The sequence below is a fragment of the Parasteatoda tepidariorum genome, chromosome 7, assembly GCF_043381705.1.
Source record: "Parasteatoda tepidariorum isolate YZ-2023 chromosome 7, CAS_Ptep_4.0, whole genome shotgun sequence".
NCBI lineage: Eukaryota > Metazoa > Arthropoda > Arachnida > Araneae > Theridiidae > Parasteatoda > Parasteatoda tepidariorum.
The window spans coordinates 41,542,776-41,549,004 of NC_092210.1; positions in this window are offsets into that span (position 1 = coordinate 41,542,776).

The window sequence follows — 6,229 nt, forward strand, 5'->3', positions numbered from 1 at the left end:
TATGAAGTTAAAAAATTTCTAGTGTGTAAAACCTTTTTACTGAAGAATATTGATTCATTCTCTTCGTGCATGTATAAACTGTGCAAAATACTCTTTAATTGATCAAGACATACCATATTTAGTGGAAAATGTAAGTGTTTATCAAGTTCTAAAATGAATTAAAATCTTAAAACAAATTTTTAATGGTACCACCCAGGTAAATCTTATACTAATTTCTTTATAAAAAAAATATTTTTGCTATTAGAGTTAAATGTGTCTGCTTTAGCACGTTGCACTATTTCCGGGTGCCAAATTTAAATGTAAGGTCATAATGTTTGTACACTGAAAGTTTCATTTATAGTCTTATTTTAAATAGTTGCTATACCGGCTAATGCAATTAAAATTTTCTACTCACGGTTCTGTTCGCTTTCGTGCAGGTGAAAGTTGAATCTTCTATCAAAATTGTAAGAACTTTCTTCCTGCTGATATACACAAAGCAGAATTCCGATCTCTGTTAGCTTAAATTTAACTTTGATTTCCTGACTGTGTGAGCAGAATTTATTGCTGTGTATCATCATAAAGAATTTATCGCCAGTCCGATAAAACAGCATAAGCAGAATGGTGGTAACAGTGTTCAAAACTAAATTGAAGCTCTGATGGATAACAATTTCATCATGCAGAGAAAATAAATTGAATTTTTATTTTTTTATCTTTTGAATTCTTTTTCAAATGGTATTAATCATCAATCGAAATTTTTATCATTTTCTGACACCAAAAAATTTAAAATCCGACAACAAAGAGAATTACCTGCTTTTTTCTTGTAGACTAAAAACTATGGAAATATTTCATTTTTGTCACACATTACCATTAATTATCTCCCTTCCCACTCACATCTCTTTTCATTTTAGGTATGACAGAAATGAAAATCTTTTCTTCCTTGTTAGTCTATTTGTCTTTATTGGATTATGTAACTGTTTAGTTTGGTTGTTGGCCCGAGGATAACTTTTTGTTGAACATTTTCACTTTTGAATATTTTTAACCATATCTAATAGAATAATGCTGCCCCATATTGAGCTACTCCAAAAGATTAAGTCAACTTTATATCTATTCAACTTATATTCTAACTCAACAATAAAATCAACTTATTAAATTGAAATTGAACTTAATCTCGACTTGGAATCACTACCCCCAGAGGTATGATTTGTTATGGGAGTTCTTCGGTCGGCGGGGATCGAACTCACGAACTGTTGGACATGGGCCCAGTGCCCTACCAACCAGACAATCTCGGATCCCTTGGTTTGCAATATTTTGCAGGTGGGGCCTAGGTTTGTGTAATCAAAAATCTGTCACCTCATAATTTTATGCATATAATGTCGGAATTGTACACAAGTTTTTTTTTTTGTTTCATAATTCATCATTGCAAAGCTGCGTAGAAATATTTTTCTTTTCTTTTTTTCCCCTATTTTTGGAGGGAATTAATTTGTAAGGGAACCCTTGGTCTCAAAATTTTGTAGTTGGGGCCCCGGTTTGTAAACTCATAATTTTATGCACATGCATTAGGGTGAAGATGCAGTTCCTATCATTATTTAAATTGTGACGCACTTAAGTAGCGTCAGACTTATTCATTAAATAAAATTCTAAATAAATATTATATTCGTGAAGTCAATAAAAAAACAAATTACGATAAAGTATGTTTTAAAACTGTATTTATTTTATTTAAATGCTTATTTTTTTGTTCAAAAGGACATGTGTTCAGAGCGCCCAACCTTTAAGGAAGGCCCCCCACTTTTGCTGAACCAAGGAGTTATCGCTTTTTGATGGCTATTTCAGGTGACTGTATGTTTAGCATATTACTGCATATTTAGCCAATTTGCATGAAAAAGTACGTTTTTTAAATAGTAATTTACTGGATGTACGGAATATTGATAACTAAAGAAAATATTATTTTTTTATATCTTCATAAACGTTTAAATGCTCGCAAAATGTTTGTTCAAACAAAAATTAAATTTCCTCAAAAAGCGCCAAATATTTTTTGTTTATTATTTATTATCAGGAACTTTTGCATTCGTTTTTACCCGGGGGAAAAGTTGCCAAGACCCTAAATTCTATTCATAGAGGTCCGTTAAATCTGGGCCCGGCTGACAACTAGTTTGAAATCACACCTATTTCAAAAGAAGACTGTTTAGAAATAAAGATAACATATTAAATCAAAATTCCTTTGCAAGTATTAGGAAACCTATCATAATAGACTGTAATAAAATTGTAAAACTTTTAACGAGCTGTCGTTATAAGATTTTAACGAGGGAGATTGACAGTATAAAAATGAGAGCAGATTTCAGATCTCATTATCTTTCAATTATTGGAAGTTTTTAAAAATGTCACCACGAAAATTGATGTTTTTGATTTTGATGCTGTGCGTCTTCACTGCTAGTGGTATGTATCGCTTTATTTTTATGTGAAGAAAAATTGCAGTTTAAGAAAACGTTGCTTCATATTCAAAAGCATATGAAAAACAGTTTTTGTTCTTGTAAAATAGGTTCAAATTAGTTTTCCAACTTTATATAACTATATTCCCTCTACTGCTGGTAAATACATTGAACACCTTTTAAATTGAATAGAAATGATTTAAAATTTTACTAAAAAAAATCTTAATTCCCTTTTCATTGCAAGTACAATCCATGATAAACTTCCTTTAAGCAAAACTTTTCCCAGAGTCCTTTGAACAAAATTTGCAATGTTACATCGTTTTTACTTGGTGAAGAAATTACATTTTTATCATTTCTGGTTTTTGCAAATCAGTAGAGCTGCACTTGTTGCCCGTATAAGGAATCTTAATCCTTGGCGGTCAGACTTTACCACTATTTTTCTACTCTCAGCTTTTTCTTTACCGTTTCAATCGCATGTCTATATTTAGCATACATGCCAATTCAGAAAAAGTAATTCTCAACCAACAATAGAGAAAAAGTAGTAGCGAATTCACTTAATTTGTTTAATTTTAACTGCCCACAGAAAATTTTAGTGAATCAATAACTATATATTTATTTAAATTGTTTAGATATAGTAGTGGTCAAAGTTGTTTAGAAAATTAAATAGTAAAAGCATACAATTTACTACTTCTTTAAACATTCAAGAAAAGTCCCTTACCAAAAATTGGCAAGTGTAGTTCTCAGCCAATACTGGGGAGAAACCTACTGATCTTATATTTTTAAATATTAATGTATTACTTTAAAGAATTAACAACGAATTATTATGATTAAATAATGATAGTGCTCTAAATACAATAAAATGTAATAACTATTCTTAAAGAGTTATTTTAATTGAGGATTTATAATTTAGAAACATCGCAAATTTTTAAGTAAGATTTTCGCAAAATTTAATTATTTTAAAATCATAAAACTAGCATTAATTGTATTAAATTAGGTCGGTAGATAATTAGATATTATTCACCTAATTTGATCACTAACATTATTTTTATTCATTAATTTATTTATTTTCGACTTAATAAGTATGCTTTTGCGAATAGTTATAATAATAACGATATTATAATAAAATCTAAGTAGTTAAACTTATTATAAGTTTTTTTATTGAAATTCATATTTAACTAGAACTATTTCAGACCGAAAGCGTGAGTTTCAAACAACTTAACGTAGAAAGAGTTTACATAATTGTATTTAAAAATGGATATTTCATCTCAGATTTTTTAGCTTCAATGATAAATCTCTCCTTCATAAATTTATTAATTTCAGTGTGTTTTTTTTAATTTATCTTACATAAATTTAGAATATTTAAAACAATATACCTTTTTTATTGCTTAAAAATAAACCTTTTTAAATCAAACAAATAACTTTATTCCAACTTTTTTGAAGAAAAAAAAAGATTTATTGTATTTTTAATGGAACATAAATGAACGTAAGATTTATAGAACTGATTGATTTTTAAAATTCATTCTGAGAACATAAAAATAGAAAGAATGACCAATCCAGAAGCAAAGACGAATAACGCTATATATATATATATAGAAATAGTAATTTACTGGATGTACGGAATATTNTATATATTATATATTAGGATATTAGCTTCTATTAGTTTAATTTCACAAAGCGATTGCTAGAGACAAAACACAATAGTATTTACCCACGTTGGATATTACTAATAAAAATTATAATAAAGGTAAGAAGTTCGATCCAAGAAACCCTTGAACAGTTTTACAGAATGTGAATATCTTATTATTTAAGTCATGTGGGTTTAATTTCCTGATCAAAATGTGAAGAAATACATTGCAATATTATAAATATTCTACAATATGAAAAAAATGCTTATTAAAATTTAGTATGTTATATGTAATAATAAAGTAACAGAATTTTTTTTTTTATTATTATTTTTAAGTGAATTTTTTTTTTTTTAATGTTTCATCATATTTATGAGTTTACTTTCTTCTAAACTACTTAGTTCTAAATAAAAATTCTAATTCTAAATAAAAATTCCATTTTCTGGCAATATTTAAAGCTCGGACATATAGTGGAGATTAAATACACTGATAAAAACATGAACGGTATTTTTTTTTTTGTAAAAAAAATAAAAAATAAGTAAAAGTATGTATCCTTATTAAATGCTAGCTGAATACCCGTTCTTCGTTAGGAGGTGGGGAAAAAAAAAGCAAACAATGATTGTATTGGTACTGAACAACACTACGAAATCATGCACAAAATTAAAAGACATATACTAACACAAAAGATAGCACTAAAATAATAATAAAAAATTTCCCGTGTTTTTAGGTTATTAGATTTAGAAAAACATGCTTTTAGGAATTCGTTCCATCAGAATTAAAATTAACTGTATTCGATATCATTTGGCATCATATCATGGCATCTCATGATAATCATCAATCTCATGATAGTCAAAATTTACCACAAGCAAGTGATTTACTCCGGTATACATTCCTCTAGAGCGGCCATATAAAACCCCTTTCAACAGTATCTGCATTAAAGTTTCCAGATATTGATGCAGTTTTAATAGGTGTCAATAATACTAACGTAATGCATTGTACAACATATTACATATTTGGTACCCATTGAAACTGCACCAATTATCTTAATACCAGCTAAAAATAAACTGCTTAAAATTTGAGCAATTGACTGCGGTGATTTAGCCGATTCCGCTACAGAATTTTTGGGGTCGAAGAACTACAAAATTATGGCAGTTTTTAAATTTTTGTAATTTTGTAGAGGTAAAGCAATCAAAAAATCTACATTAACTGTGCAGCTATATTAATCTCAAAAATTCTGCTGTAAACATGTAGTTGTATTAATATTGGAGTATATTAGGCTTTAAGTTAGGTATGGACTTTGTAGTAAGTTGGTTGAGTATTGTCAAATGAACAGTGGAATGTGGCTTAAATAGTTTATCTGGTGGTGTCATCTGTCGTGAGTGATGGGAAATACAAGACATTTTATATTAAGCTGGTATATAACAAAATATCGGCATATAACAAAATTAATTAAGCAACATTGGCATCAATAATAGTATGGCAATTTTCCACACTTCTCGTAGAAGAATTAGTAACATATTCTCCATGAATTCTGTTTCTTAATTAGAAACTTTTTTTTTAATTTCAGTTAGTACCTAATACCAAAATTAATCAAGAATCATTTTCGTCAATTATAGTACGGCGAATTTTTACGTTTCTCCTAAAGGAGTAAGTACTTTTTGGCCATTAATTTGGCTTATCAGTGCATAAATTAATATTTGTTTCAATTAGGTAGATTTTAAATTACTTAATTTTATTGAAGCACACTTTAAAAGCGTGACTATGGACAAAATAAACACATGGTTTCCGATTAATTCAGGAATACTAATTTAGTGTCCACCTATGTACACCCACTTTCACGGTGATCATTGAGTTAATTTGAGATGAGATATAAAAATAATTTAATAAAGAACAAGCAATAAATTCCTTTTTTAATGACAGCTCTAACTAGAAACAACACTGATGTTATCTTTAGTGTATTTGATACGAAAATGAATCATCTGCAATTTAGTTTTTATCAATGAAAGTGTTACAAACCAATAACAAAATTCCTAGAGTCCAGCCAAAAATTCCAATCTAAAAACCAAAGTCTGTAAAAGACAGGCAGATAGACATTCATTCATTTTTATTTAGAAAAGATTTTTAATTCTTTCATCACAATTTCTTCGTTTCAGCGTACGCCGCTTGTTCTTGCAAGAAAAAAGGCAACAAAAATGGTGGTGG